At 37.6% G+C, this 16,248-nt stretch overlaps 1 protein-coding gene across 1 annotated transcript in view; it reads left to right on the top strand.

Moving 5' to 3' along the window:
• EPB41L4A (erythrocyte membrane protein band 4.1 like 4A) overlaps positions 1-16,248 on the top strand; it is a 222,581-nt gene that overhangs the window by 62,184 nt on the left and 144,149 nt on the right. The window lies entirely within an intron of this gene.

The raw sequence follows: 16,248 nt of genomic DNA, 5'->3' as shown, positions 1-16,248 counted from the left end.
CAGAACAAGGAGGAATTAGAGGGTTTTGCCTAAGAAACGACACCTGCTCAGGATTGCAGCTCCTTAGCCAGAGGCTTGTTCTCAAACTGATGTTTTCTAAGCCCTTTGAGAGGGCACCTCCATTTTAAACTAATGGAGGAAAAAACCGCCTTGCATTTATGGAGCTATTGGTCAGCAAAGTGGCTACTCATGATTTCAGTTTTCTTAGCATTTACAGGCAATGAGGATTGTATACTAGTGAGAGAAACCACAAGTTACGAATTACACTTAAATGTCAGTACCCACCATCTCCCTGTTCTCCTGACACTGCATGCTGTGTGTTCCTTAATAAGAAATACTTGCTGTGATTCTAATGCCTGGCTGCCCGTGGTGATCCCCTGGATAGCATAGGGTGGGAAGTGAGAGATCAGCATTTTGAATAAGCAGCCCAGGTGGTTCTTTACAGGAGCAGGCACCCCTTATATCCTGCATTGGCTTAGTAGCTCCCCAGCTGAGTCTCTGAAGAACTTTTCTCTAAATCTTGGACACTAATCTGTTGAGGGCTAGGTTTGTGTTGCTTTCAAAACAGTCAAGGAAGAAAGCCTTTTACTATTTGTAAATAGCTACAAAGTATATAAACAAAACTATAAAAATAACAATGAGCTTTTAGGAAAATATGATACATTTTTAAAAAGCTGTAGTTCCACCATATCTGTGTATATTTTCTACTCCTAATTTTAACTGTACCGTTCTCAGAATAACAGAGGTTACCATCAGTGAGGCCTAAAATATAACCTGTCAGATATTAGACTTAGGAGAGAAAGAATGCACAAAGGAAGAGAGAAAAAGCAAAAGCAAAACAGTGTTGGTAAAAGGAAAGTGAGCCTCTACTGGGGAGCGGGAGTGTCTCCAGAGAAGGCCTGGCGTACCTTTCGGTAGCATCAGTGCCACACATTTCTTTTAGCCCTGAGTTTTATTACAGTATTTTAAAAATAAAAAAAAAATGATAAGCAATTATTTTATGACAGACCTTTCACACTCTGAAATGGGTAGTGACAAAGATAAAAGAGGAGTCAAGGTCCCGGGTGGTCCCCAAGGCCAGATAATTACTCCAAAAGACAGGTGGTATTATCCCACCTAAGGCTGTGATTCAGCAAGAATGGATAAAGAGTAGAATAAGACAAGCTGGCAAGATAGTTTGTAATAGAGAACTAAAAACAAAAAGACTGTTTTACCTTCTCCCTATCCTTAAGATTTTGGAATTGGAACTTTAGAGGCTGGACTCCTGGTATTGTACCTACCTCTGTGAGAAGAGAGGTGGAGGTCACGAATGCCCTTTGCTTTCCTTGCTGTCCCACAGGCCGGATCTCGTAGGTTCTTTCAGTTTCCATTCCCAGCTCACCTATTGTGAGGGGGAGCTGCTTGGTAGCAGTCTGTTTCCTTAATAAGAAATGCTTGCTGTGATTCTAATGCCTGGCTGCCCATGGTGATCCCCTGGACAGCACAGGGTGGGAAGTGAGAGATCAATGTTTTGAATAAGCAGCCCAGGTGGTTCTTTACATGCATGCACCCAGGAGCGGGCACCCCTTATATCCTGCATTGGCTTAGTAGCTCCCCAGCTGCCATCACCCTTGTTGGTTGGGAGACTCGTGGGTGTCGGCTCAGGGGGACTGAGGCTTCTTGCCTCCTAACTCTACTGGCTGCACTTGTCAAGATCTGCTGGCCTAGTGCCAGAGTGGAGGCTCACAACTTTGCTCTGACACAGACTCACTGGGGTGCAGTAGCGGTACCTGGAGGGCCCCACTGTGGCCGCCCTCGCCTGCTGCTCTCAGCTGCTCTGGCCCTAGACACCCAGTATTTCAGAGGGAAGCAGGACATGCCAGCCCTCTGAAACCCTGGGGAACCCTCACTTCTCCAGTTTTAGGGGATCCCCAAGGGCGTGTGCCCACTGCTCATTATAAACAAGGAAACCAGGAAGCAGAATTTAACCACCAGTTTGGGGCCATTTGTCCGGCATAGGTCAACACTTCTCCATTGGTTTATGTGGAAAACCAGATCTGAGTAGTTACAAGTAGGGATGGAGTGTTAGTAATGTTTTTGAATGTCAGTGGGGTACCAGTTTGGAACCTGGTTGTTGGCATGCTTCGATCTTCGCAACAAGCTGTGAGGAAGGTGGAGTTTTTCCTTGTAGAAGCAGCTTGGCACAGATTGTAAAGGAGCTTTGCAAATTCACACGAGTATTAGGTAGTGGGAACTGCGATTTGGGCTTTGGTTTGCTTGACACAGAGTTGGTGGCTTTCTTACCATGTTGGTGAAAGGATTTGCAAGAATAGAAAGGTAGCTCCTTAGCATGTCGAAAAATAACTTCCCTTCTGTAGAACAGCCTGATGTAAACAAGATGCACAAGATCAGAAAATCAAACCAGTACAGAAGTTTGTAAAACGAAGAGTGAAAGCCTCACTCTGTCTACAGTCCAACCTGCTAACTGCTTTCTTTGAAGGTAATCACTATTTCATTTCTTCCAACTCTATATAAATGTTAACTTATATTGATACAGAGATCCAAAAATATTATCCTTTTTAAAAATTTGTACCAAGAGAGTATACTCTGTACCTTAGAGGCAGGACAGCACAGATGCAAGTGTGGGCCTGGGTTCAAATGTGATGGTCTCTTCTTATCATGTATAAGGCATTGGGGTAGTTACTCTCTGCCTCAGTTTCCTCTTCTGTAACATAGGTCATTCTAATTGAATCTGATAATGTTAAGAATATGGAATAATGCCTGGTGCATGGTAAATGCGGAATGAATGTAAACTGTTACTCTGAATCTTGCTGGTTTTTTTTTTTGTAAACTTAAAAATAGACCTACATCTTCTATTTTTTTCCCCTAAAAAAATAAATGAATTTAGCACATTATCAAAATGTGCCCTTATTGTTATCTTCCAGTGCTGCAGGGCCTGGTTAGTGCAAAACATGGCTGTGGTTGTGCGCTGACTAGCTTTTCGGATAGGAATGAGACTATGTGGTGCTTTGCGAGTTTAAAGAGATCTTCTAGGTATGTTATATTTGATCTTCTAAGCCAGCCTATGATGTGGTTTGGACAGGTAGTATTAACGCTTTTTGCAAATGAGGAAACCAAGTTTTGATAGGATTCAGCAGACTTGCTGTAGGTCACATAGCCTTGTCTAGAGCTGTTACGGTGCCCAGCACTCTGTCTCCCTTTGATACTGCAAATAACTCCGTGGGCCATCTGCGGTGGGGAAGTCCTGTTATCTTCAGCTGAGGAGGGCTGGGGTGCTGAAAGTGTTTCCCCCATGGGGGGATAGGTTTAGTCAGATCTCTCCACACCCCTTTTCCTGTAAAGAGTGACACATATTTTCAGGGCGGTCCCTATGATTAGAAATGTATTATAGGGATGCTGAAGAGATAAAATCAGGAAGGGGGTGTGGTGCAGTTGTGCATGGAAGAGAGCCATGAGCCAGGGCAGGAAATGTGGTCTCAGTGTCTCCACTGTTTAAAATGATGCCTTGGTATTAGATGTTTTCTAGGTTCACCGCTGAAGATTTAGAGCCAGTGAGGGTAAATGGCAGTTCCTGGTCACCCAGCTGGTTAAGAGCAGAGCCAGAACTAGATAGGGAGGGTCTGTCATAAAAGAATTAGTACTCAGGTCTATCAGAACTCTTTCTTCAACCCAGGCACCCAGCCATCAGCATGGTGTTCTTTTCGCAAAGAAAGCTTCAGTATAGTGCTGTCCAGTAAAAGCATCATGTGAACCACATAGATAATTTTTAATTTTCTAGTAGCCATATTTAAAAAAGTTAAAAATTTTTAATAACATTTAATCCAATATACCTAAACTATTACTTCAATATGAAATTAATGTAAAAATTATTCTATTTTTTCGTATTGCCTTCAAAATCCTGTGTGTATTTTACATTTACAGTACATTTCAATTTGGACCTGTGGCTAGTGGCTACTATATAGGACAGCATAACTCTCAGAGGGCAGGGTCTGGTTAAAATACACATTGTTCAAGTTGCTTTGAAACAGAGACCATGCCTCTTGGCCCTTGGCAACATTGCAGTGTACATTTTGGTTAAACAATCTTAGACTAAGGGAACTGGGTGAACTTTGCTTTTAATAAGTGCAACAGAAAAATCTAAGTTTTCGAAGCCTGTAATTTAGGAGTTGGTGATTCACATTATAAAAATAATTCATTGTACAGACTTTAAATGATAAATTCTTGTAGTACTTTTGTGTTTCCTTCTAGTGTATTAACTATTACACACACACACACACACACACACACACACACACACACACACACACTCACACACACAGAAATCCAAGGAACTGAGCAGTTTTATTAGGTACTTTGCTACTTGAGGATTAGTAAGTTTAAAAATTTCAGACAAAAGTAAGTCAATGGTACAATATAGTTTGAATGATTAAAATTTGATTTTCTTACAACTTTTTAGGGGAATTTTATTGCTTACAAAGTGTTAACCTGAATGACATTTTAAATCAGTGAGCGTGATAAACATCAAGCAGCTAGGAGAATCGGATTTTAGTCTCTACTCGTAAATCGACTATCGGAGAAATTTCTTAGGTTAGATCTATTTCATTACTTATAAAACAATTTCTAAAATCACTTCATTTTTTAAAAAAACAGGAATTTAGATATCACTAGTTTTTAATGGTTGTCAGATATGCAACCTCTTTCTGCTCAGGTCTACAGCTCTTCATTCATAGTGTATTTCTTTGGAAAAGTCAGATTCAACTAAGATTATTTTGATTTGTAGAATCTTCCCTCCCCCTATGTTTTACAGCATCTTTTCAAAGCACTATATCTTGCCCAAATATTAGAGAGGAATAAATAAAGATATGAACCAGAACAAAATAAATCGATAGAGACAGCATGTAATAAAAATCTGTAGAACTGTGGTAAACACAGAGTAGAGTGACTGGGCAACCAAACCCCATTGTGAATGCAATACTTGCCTCCCCTCCTCTCCTTTCTTTTTCTTTCTTTCTGTTATTCAAGAGAAGTTATTATTTACTATATTCAGGGTACTTCTATTAATAGCTAAAGTTTGTAGTCTGTCATTTCTGTTACAACAAAGAAATGTCTTATGGAGCAGATGCATGTTTTGATATTTTATATCCTTAAAAGTAGCTTTAGAAGATATTTATTTCTTAGAATCATTGAATTTAAACATGGAAAGTACCTTCTTTATTAAGCTTTGTTGACTCCGTAATATCTTGAATTCCTTTTTCTTTAGGGAAGCCTTTTCTAATTATTGTAGGTAAAAATCTTCTCTGCTCTTCTGAGTCTTAACATCACATGCAGGAAGGACAATGAGTATGGAAGCCCAAGGCACACATCTGGGCTTCAGCACTTTCTGGTTCCATGGCTTGAGCAGGTCACTTAGTTGGCTTCCCTGGACCTCAGTTTCCCTATTTGTAAAATTGAAGCTACTATTGCTTGTCAGACAGGATTGTCATGAGAGTTAAACGAAGTATTGAAAGTCTCTAGCATAGCGTATGGTATATGTTCAGTGCATGTTTTAGAGTGAATAAATAATTCAATCTGTGATGACTGTTAGCACTCTATTGCCTTTGTAGAGTTTTGGATGAATGTAGAACTGACTTGGTGTAGGAGTATAAGTGGCTTTAGTTATCTGGTTGATTTTTTAAAGTGGAGAAAGGGAAAGGAATAAAGTAGGAGTCAAAACAAAGGAGAGTGGGTGATTTGAGGAGAGCACCAGGCTTTTGCACCATAAACGGCTGCACATCACTTTTTTTTTAGGAGTGCAGAAGTAAGAAATAGTAAATGAAGTAGCTGGACACTGGAACAAGACCATCTTCAGAAGCAAGATGAGTTCAGAAAGCTTGTAAAACTTCTGTTCTAATAGTAGTCCTCTCTTTTTATATCTTCCCAGAAATTTGAGATGAAAAAAAAAACCAAAACATTTTCTACTTAAAATTATTTTTAATTATTACTTCATCAGTAATACCCTGGAGTGGGGTTTATTGCTTTTGCTATGAAACTTAGAGAGCATGGTTGACAAAAGTGCCCTACTGACTGGCTTTTGTGCTGTGGCTCAGTATAGGTCTGGCAGTTCTGTTGATAGCTTTCAGGTGGATTTTCTCCTGGGCATAGAGTTGAAGTTGGTCATGCCTTCAAGGTGGGGTAACTGGGAAGAAACATGGCAGGTTGGAGACACTTGACCAGATCCCCGGTCAGTTAATGTTCATTCACAGAGGCAGTCAGTGGAGGTTTCTAGTTTTGTTTTTGTTTTTGGTTTTGGTTTTTTACATACTCATTGATTGCTAGAGGTGGAAAGGACCTTTATTAGTTCAGTTGTCTCATTTCATGAACTAAGACACTTGAACCCTGAGTGGTTCAGCAGCCCACCCAAGGCTGCACAATGAGTTAGGAGCAGAGCTGGATAAAACCCAGGTCCCCAGCTCACCTTCTGAACACCGCTGCCTCTGAACACTGATCTATGCCATTTTCCCGCCATGGAACGATATCCTGCCACCTTTTATTTTATTCCTTTTTTTCCTGATGTGTTTGAAATTATAAAATTTGAAATTTGAAATTGCAAAAGTAAAACATACTGTTGTAATAAGTTAAAAAATACAAGATACATAAAGAAAAAGTTAATTCCTCATCACCCATTTAAAACACTATTCTGCTTTTATAACTGAAGTATCTTGGGCATCACTTTAACGCAACATGTATTTATCCAATTCTTTTTAATTGTTGCATAATTCCTCAGTTAGGATGACTGCTGTTTATTCAATAATTCTTCTATTGATGGTCATGCAAGTTGGGTGATTTTATTTTGCCAGAGTCAAATAATGCTACAGTGAACATCCTTGGCTCTATAGGATTTTTTTTTCCATAAAATAGATTCCCAAAATGAGATAGCTAGTTCTAAGGACATGTGTGATAGCTACTGTCTGATTACTTTTCAAGAAGATTGTTGTATCTTCTCTATCATTCACATTTATCATCATAAATGCTACATTTGTTTTTATTCTTTCCATCTATTTTTTATTTATCATTTATTATACTTTGTTACTGTTTACTCTTTTTCTTTTGCTGTGTAGTCAGATTTCTCCTCAGTTCTCTACCCACCTCATTAACATGGCAGTGTTTTGCTTTTCTGACCTATTAGTGGTTACTTTCCCACTCCGTAATATCAGAACAACTATAATTAAAAATTCTAAATTAAGATATAAAAATTAAATAAAAAGTATTCCCCCACCTTAGGTTTTACCTACACAGGTTAGAATTTTGAATTCTCAACTATTAAGTTTTTTATTATTGTATGCTTCTTAATATTTAAACTGAACATTAGATGTTCCTAGCCGCATTATCTTCATCCCGTTACATTGTACCACTTTTCCTTTTCATCTTTGTCTTCCATGTCTTGAGATCTCTGTCTAGTTAGAGCCCATCTTCCAAGCTTTCCTCGGATTGGGTTTATTGGTTAAGCAGTTTCTTACTTCTTGCATGTTTAAAATGTTTCTTTCTTGGTCTTCCCTGACAGGTGAAGAACATTTTGATTGGGCTTTTTCTCTCACTAGTCATTGTTGCTCTGTGCTCTAGTTTCCAGTATTGCAGTTGAGGAGTCTGTTGCTAATCTGATTCTTTTTCTTCTGTAAGTCCTCTGTTCAACTTGTTTGAATAACTAAATAATTGTTTCTTAATTTTTAGAGTCTCTGACTGCCGATTCTGAAAAGATTGCAGAATAGGTTGTAGATGAAGCAAAGCCGAGTTTTTTGCCTACTGCAGTAAAGGAGACCACAGCATCGAGCGTTGGGGAGGAAGGACAGAGATGGGGAATTTATGAGGTTTGTTATAGTCCAGTTTGAAGCTTGTTGTTCAGTGCAAGGACATGAAATTAGAGAAAGTTTTTGATAAAACAAGTTAAGACTGGTGGGCTGAGTAAGGGGAACTTACTCTCATAAGCATTAGTTGAGCTGTCTATTGTTCAGATAAATGAGTTTCTAGAAAATTCTTGAAACCAACTAAAATTATTGCTTCATCTTCCTGGGTGAGAGTTTCCTGAAATAGTAAAGTAATATTAATATGGACAGTTGAATAGTAAAGTCATGTTAATGCACATAGTAAGATATGTGGTTGCGGATGATTTAAATATTTTATAAGCCTGGGCATGTGTCTTTCTTTTCTTCATTAATGCTGCCTGAGCTTGTTGTGAGCCCTTTCAGTCTCGGGAATTATCCCTTCTTTCAGCTCAGGGAGGTTTTCTTTTGTCCTCTCCCTCCCTTCTAATTATTTCTTCTTTGTTCATTACTGTTTCTCCTCCAGGGAAATCTGTTTTCTGCATGTTCTGTCTCCTGGTTATATATTCCATGTGTTTGGAATTTTTTCTTATGATGTCTATTTGATCTTTCAGAACACTGAATGGGTTTTTTTGTTTGTTTGTTTGTTTGTTTTAGTAGTGACCATCTCCTTTTCCATTTTGCCTATTGACATTTTAATATCAGAAATCATGTTTTATGGTTTTAGAGAACTTTTTTTGTGTTCTAACAGTATCTCCTTTAAAATCCCTGTTGCCTTATTTTCTTTTGTCTTTTTCATAGATACTTTTTGTTCTGGTTATTAATCTTAGTCTTTCTCATTCATGTGGTTGAAACCTGTTACATGGGTCATCATTTTTCTTTGTCTTTTAATGGGTATCTGTTCCTCAGGCAGGCTAAGAAGACTATTGGGCAGTGGTAAATCAAGTACTGGAGGATAAAAACACGTATATCATAGTGATGAGAATGAGCCATCAAACCTGGGACCCATCACCGGAATTATGAGGAGACCACTTGGTCCTCAAGAGCAGGTCAGCAGGTCATCAGTACACTGACCCTTCGGCCTGCTTGGGTCAGTAGGGTTGGAGAGCCCCTCCAGGCACCAACCACAGTGTCTTCTCAAGCGGAATCAACTTAAATTTCTGGCCAGGTCACTTTAGGGAACTTTAAAATCTGTGGTTAACCCAGGTGGGTCCTTTGGCACATAGGGATTTTAAGAGCACTCTCCTCAGGAATTTTGAGATAACTCTGGCTTTAGGCCCATTTTCTAGCTCTAGTGTGGGAGCATTTTGAAACACAGGTTCTAGAGCCAGACAGCTTAGGTTTTAATCCTGGCTCTGGCATTTACTATCTGTGTGCTCTTGGGAAAACTACTTAACTAATTAATTATCTTATCTCTAAAATGAGGAAAATAATAACACTTATCTTTTTGATTTGATATGAGGATTAAATAAGTTTCACCTTTATGGAAAGATGTTGTGCTCTTAGAGCAGTGCCTAGCACATGACAAATATTTAGTAAATATTAGCTATTATTGTTATTATTATCGTTTCCAACTGGTGGGGCTTCCCTGAGGATTAAGTGAGTATATGTAAAGGACAAATATGTGCCAATAAATATTAGTCCTATTAATTATTTTATGTGATTCTGACTGAAAGTACAAGACTTATTAGCCCCGAATGCATTAGTGCAAAAAAAGAAAAAATTATTTGAGTTTTGTCAGTTATCCCATATTGCTCTTTAGAGCACAATAATCTAATCCATGTTATTCATGGCATTTTGTTAACATGTTGTCTGTCTCCTTCAGTCTAGAACAGTTACTCAGTACTTTTCATGACCTTACTAGTTTTGAACAGCAGTACAGGGAGATTAAAGATGGGTATGAAATAACTTTACACTGGAAATTTTAGAGGATATACTATCTAACATATGTGTTTTAGATATCTAACTTGTTATAGGCCAGTGTCTCTTAATTTGGGCTTGTCTGATGTTTGCTCAGTATTAAATTTAGGTTAAATATTTTTGGCAGGAAAAACACATAAGTGGTGCTGTATTTGTTTTTGTCGCATCCTTTCAGCTGGTATATGATGTCAATTTATCCCACTACTGGTAAAAGAGTAGAGACTGATATTTAGAAACCAAAGATCTGGGCACTAGGTGTGATCATTGCTATCAAGTTGTCACTGCCCTCGTACCCTCTCAGTGGGGAGACCTCGAGGAATGGGGTGTGTGTGCACACGCACCTATATTTATCTAAACATATTAAATCATGTACGCACACTGGTACCTCCTGGTCCGTGGGTTTATTCTTTTTTCTCCTTTTCCATATTTGTAACTCCTTCTCTAACAAGAGAAATCCGGCTCCTGTTATTCCCAGTATATTTACTTACTGCTTAATCCCTCTGTATGTAACCAGTCTCCCAGTTCTCCCTGGCTGCTGCCTTGCTTGGTGTCCATATTTGCCCGGATACCTGTTTGGCTCAACCTCCAGCCCCACCAGATAATCACCTTGCTCAGCCCTGAGCCCGCTGTCCATCTCTAACAAGTACTGAGGAAGAGAAAGGGACCTAGTGGCTTTTCAATGAGATTTTTTAATTATTCAGGAAGGAAGAGAGAGGAAAGGACTAATTTGTTTGGCCCCTCTAAGTGTTTGAGAAATGAAAGCAAAATATCATCATTCATGTCAGGGCCATGCATTTTTAATCTGATACCACTCTGTGATTGTACTATGGAATCACAGCTGCATGTACGGCTCAGTTGTAACCCAGTTGTCATCTGATAGAAGTAGGGTGATCTGCTCTATGCAAACATATATTGTATTTTGGGTGAGGGAGTTTAATTGTACTCCACTTTATTTACTTTCTTAAAATTCTATTGTTCTTAAATGGGTACATTTTTCTGTCTTTTAAGGTGGTTGTACAAGTTTTTAAAAAATCCTTTTCCCAATTCTGAAAAAAAAATTCTCATAAAATAAGGGCTTGATCATAATATGATACAATGACACAGAAGTCTGGGAACATGTGCTCTGTCTTACCCATTAGGAGTACCCCTGGGGAAAAGAACCATTTGTACCAAGTGGGACTTTCTAGTTGAGGAAACCAAGTAATTATTGTGTTAACAATGGAGACTCTTAAGAGCTCCAGATAACAAGCTAGTTCCATGGTACACTGGGATAAGCTTCAAGGTATGCCAGAGACAAGGGTGGAAGGAAGTACAACGGTACAGGGAGATTAAAGATGGGTATGAAATAACTTTACACTGGAAATTTTTGAGGATATACTATCTAAGATATGTGTTTTAGAGATCTAACTTGTTAGAGGAAGACAGAAGTAATAGAATATTTTGGTACATGCTTTGACTCTTCATGAGGATCTGCATTTCTAGACTAAAAACAATTGAGTATTATCATTAATCTGATTATCCATAGTTGTGTAGTTGTACTTTAAAAATTACCGAAAACTACCCAGAATTTAGTGGCTTGAAACAACAGTCATTGTATCATGTTTCATGGTTTGTAGATCAGGACATTGAGCAAGTCTCGGTTGGGCAATTTTTCTCCATGTGGTAACTGTGTACTTGGTGTTGATCAGGCTGTCGGCTGTTCTGGAGGGGCTATAGGAGGTCTCCACTCACAGGCCTGGCATCAAGACAGAGGGCTAAAAGGTTGAGCTCAGCTGAGCCCCCCTCCTCCTTATGTAGTCTTTTCATGCGGTCTCTCTAGCATGGTGGTTAGACTTCTCTCATGAAAGAAGTTGTTTTAAAGGCTACACTGGACCTGTCTCAGCAACACTTCTGCAGTAGTCTGTCAGTGAAAGCAGTCATAGGCTAGCCCAGAATCAAAGAGAGAGAAGTTAGACCTCTGGATGAGAAGAGTCAAAAAATTAGCAGCAATCTTTGCTGTACCACACTTTGAAAAATTATAAGTAGAAATTAATGGATTTTTATTTATTTATTATTTATTATTATTATTTATGCCTACAGCACTAGGTGGTCTTCCTAGGTGGTCTCTCATCCAACCAGGTACAACCCTGTTTAGCTTCTGAGATCAGACATCAGGCTCGTTCAGTGTGGCATGGCCATAGACCATGGACCGTGGCTCTACTGGGGAGCAAACCCAGGACCTTCTGTGTGTAAAGCAGACGTGCTAACCACTACACTATGGAACCATGTCCAAATGGATTTTTAAAACTTAAAACTTCTATATAAAATAGAATGTTTATTGTTTTTAGCATGAATTTATAATTGCTAATGTTAAACATAGTACATTTAAAATTTTGAAATATAGTCTTTTCATTAATCAGAGTTCAAATGGTTATACCTTAAGTGAGGGATTACGTCTATAAAGCACAAATCCTTGGCTTAACACATGTTCTACTCTGTAAGGTTTATGAGCTTTAAAAATATAAACATTTAAATGTCCTGAATAAAGCAAAATTATTAATGAATTCTCAAGATTTCATTTTCAGGATGTATAATCCACTTTTATTTTTACATTAAAATCTTAAAGGTTGTGGTTGTGATAATGTCTTATATTGCCCAATTCTCAGTATTGATTTACTCTCTGACGTGTAATCACTAGAATGGATATGATGGGATTTCTGTTCACTTTATGTATCTCATAACATGTGAAACTTTTTGAGCTCAAAGGTTAATTTCTAAAATCTTACTGGAAAGAAAATCAAATCAGGTTTGTAGACGAGTTGGAGAAACTAAGGGAATTCCTGAATACCCTGCCCTCAGCTTCCCCTATTGTTAATATTGTAAGTAATCATGTATATCTCCCTAAACCAGGAAATTAACATTTTTATAAAAATAGCTGTATTTTCAAAACAAAACAATTTAGTGAGAAACATGATATTGTTTTTATATCTTTGTGCATTAATATCTGGCTTAATAGATGATAGTGGGGGGAGTGGGGGGGAGAGAGAGAGAGACAGACAGAGAGACACATACACAGAGACACACACCCAGCCAGCCTCCAGACATTCCACTCATCTCAGGTGAGATGTCAGTATATTAGTGAAACCATCTTGGGTGCTCGAGTCCAGGTGAACCTCTCTAGCCAACATCAGAGAAGATACTAGTTGTTTCTCCCAAGCCCTGCCCAAATTGTACAATTATGAGCAAATTGTGGTTGCTTCTTTAAGCCACTAAGTTTCAAGGTGATATCATTACATAGCAATAGATAAGAGAAACATGAGATGAAAATCTCAGAAAAGTTAATGTGAACAAATTTTTATACATGACAAATATAAGCAGCACTTTGACAAATAAATACATTTTGCTTTTTTATGACTAAATGAGGGCTTTCTTTGCAAATTCCTCACCTAGAGAATGAAGGTAACTTAGTCCTTAGTCTAAAACCATCAAATGGTGGTTAACATTACTTGGTTTGAGAAGCAATTACCATTGGTGCCTGAGAAATGCTCCTTCATGCTTCTGCTTTACCTTACCCTAATGGATCTGAGCTAAAAAAAAAAAAAAAAATTAACGTGATTTACATCTTCCTAGAGAATTTGGCATCTGTTATGTTAAAAATGTTAAGTAAAACCATAGTGAATTTTAAAGGTATAACATTAAGGAATTTTTTGAAGGGTTCATTTCTTCTTTGTGAAGGAGTAGACTCTAACAGAGTTTGTCTTGAATGTAATAGTTATTCTGTGTGCAACTGGTAAAAACCTGCCTTTCTGGTTTGTAGTGTCCTGTTAATCGGCAAAGGTGTTATTATTCATTTGAAGAATTCTTTGTTCTGGTTGAAAGTCTCACTGATGGTATTTTTTAATAAACTTGTTCTACTTGAGAGTCTTTCTCTAAGATTATGTGCCTCTGTCCTTTCCAGAATGTTGCTAGTATGTTAGTAATACAAGTAATCTATTTCTGTTTGCTGAGATTTAAGTGATGTAATTCGCAATCCAGAAATATGTCATAGGCATTTATTTACTCTCATTCGAAAAGTAAATTAATCTACTGTAATATTTAAATGAAGTTTTTCTGAATGGAGTTATAAAAGGTCAGTTGCTTCCTTTATTTTCTTCTGAACTGTTTGATATCCAATCTCTTTTATTTCCCTGATGATGAAAAACCACATTCCTGTCAGATTATTTTATTATATAAAGAAAATTGTATATCTCATATAAGATTTATATATAAAAATTCAATTTCAGGCCCCTTTACTTTGTGGTATCTTTTAAATTTCAAATATAAGCTACTTATTCCTTTATAGTCTGAGTCTGTTGGAATTAAAGAACATTGAAACAGATGTATTTTTTTATTTAAAGGTAAACTAAATAGCTTTGAATCAGTTAAATACTGAGATCAGGATAACTGAATCCATCCATCCTTCTCTTTGCTTTCTTAGGTCTGATTCGTAGGTAAAGAAAAATAGAAATATTCACTAAGAAGCAGGAAGAGAAGTCTAATTCATAGGCCACCATGTTTCTAGTACTGCTTCTCTTCCTCGTTTGTTGGCCCTTAACATTAATTCAGTGAACTTCTGGGGAGTTCTTACTGTGTGTAATTGGCCTGCATGGAAAAGAAGTGATGTATAATGCCCAGTATCTGCTTTCAAAATGTCTAAATATTAGTAAAGTTAAGAGAATTAGATGGCTTTAATAAAGGCAGACTAGTGTAAATCTCAGAGACAGGCAAAAATGACACATTGTAGGTTCAGTAGAGGCAGAGGCCATAATGAAGTTGAGGGGGTAAGGGCAGGCTTTAAGGAGAAGGTGGCATTAGAACTGGGTCTTGAAGTATGAGTGGAGTTTTGATGATGACAGGGAAGATATTCCAGATAAAGAGAACAGTATAGGTAAGCCAAGGCCTGGGAGACCTCATGAATTCCTGTCCTGATATTTGTGTTGTCGCTCAACTTGCAGGTCTCATTAGTGGAGGTCCATTGTATGTCAAAGACAAATTTTGATTGTACTCTTTCTAAAGAACAAAATAAACAAAACAGAAACAAACTCATAGATACAGAGACCATTTTGATGGTTGCCAGGTGGGGCGGGGTTTGGGAGATGGGTGAAAACGGGGAAGGGATTCAGAAGTACAAATTGGTAGTTTGAAAATAGTCATACTTTACTATGTAAAGGGGATGTAAAGTATAGCATAGGGAATATAGTCAATAATATTGTAATAGCTATGTATGGTGTCAAATGGATACTAGATTTATTGGGGTGATCATTTTATAAGGTATATAAATATCTAATCATTACATTGTACACCTGAAACTAATATAATATTGTATGTCAAGTATAATTGAAAAATTAAAATAATTATTTTAAAAAATCTTTGAGCATGTAGCCAAGTGCTGTGGTCACAGTTAGCTCTTATTTTGTACGTCTTAGACATTTCTCATTTCAGCAGAGGTTTCTTCTGGAGACTGTCAGGAAGAACTGGAATACAATCACATTCATGTCTTTCCTTTGCCAAGTACTGAAAGAAGTAAAGTTAAGAGACAAGTTTTCCTTAAACTTCAAGTGAAAGTAATCATCTGACTTAAAAACAAGGCTTGTGTCTCAGTGTATAAGGAACTGGGAAAGTATGTAGCCTCCACACTGGTATTTAAGGGCCTCTAATAGTTAGGTCTGCCTGTTCGAAGAGCTCCAGAAGAATTCAGATTAAAGGGTCTTAGAGTAACTTATTTGGGGGGAATGAGAAGTATGAATTATTTATATGTAAACGTGGTCAACAAGTTGACAGGTCTACACCATAGTCCTATCTTGTCCCTATTCTATGCATTTTCCTTACTTAACATCTCTTAGTGCGTGAACCAAATCCACAAAAGAACTACCTCCATGAACCAAAAAAGGTAATGACTAATTTCTTCTTGGCATACTTTTTCTTTTTAAAAATATTTTTACATAATTAAATGTGGCATGGTAACTAGTCATATGTACAAAAAACTTCTGATGAAAACAAAGTTTTCTAGAAGTTTCTTCGAAGTTTTAGTCATTCCACTGCCTCGGGACTTCTTTAGCATTCTGATGGGTCAATCAACTGCTTCCCCCATAGAGGTTCTTTGTATTACATTCTAGGTGCGTATTGCTCTCCTCTGACATTTTTATTAGCGTACTTTTTCCATCTTCTAGAAATTAATCATTTGCTGGCATGTAATAGGTACTTAGTAAATATTTGAATGAATGATATCATTTTTTCTTTTATAATATCCTGATGGTACTTATTTGTCCTTTTCTAATAATAAATCCTGGAGCTGGCCTGTTGCTTGCTCAGTGTACTTCTAGTTTGTTTTTTGGCTCTTATGTTAGTTCTCTGTCAGTTCTTTCATTTCTTTATTCAGGATGATTTCTTCCAAACTTGAAGACTTTCAACCTGAACTACAAAATATAGCCCACAGGCAGTCTCTAGGAAGAACCCACATGAAAAATGAAATTATCTCTAAGTTTAAAAGCAGAAGGCATAATAACGGAATACA

Source organism: Pteropus vampyrus, unplaced genomic scaffold (assembly GCF_000151845.1).
Source record: "Pteropus vampyrus isolate Shadow unplaced genomic scaffold, Pvam_2.0 Scaffold106, whole genome shotgun sequence".
NCBI lineage: Eukaryota > Metazoa > Chordata > Mammalia > Chiroptera > Pteropodidae > Pteropus > Pteropus vampyrus.
Note: the sequence above shows the minus strand (reverse complement) of the source record. Positions and strands in the feature narration are given on the sequence as shown.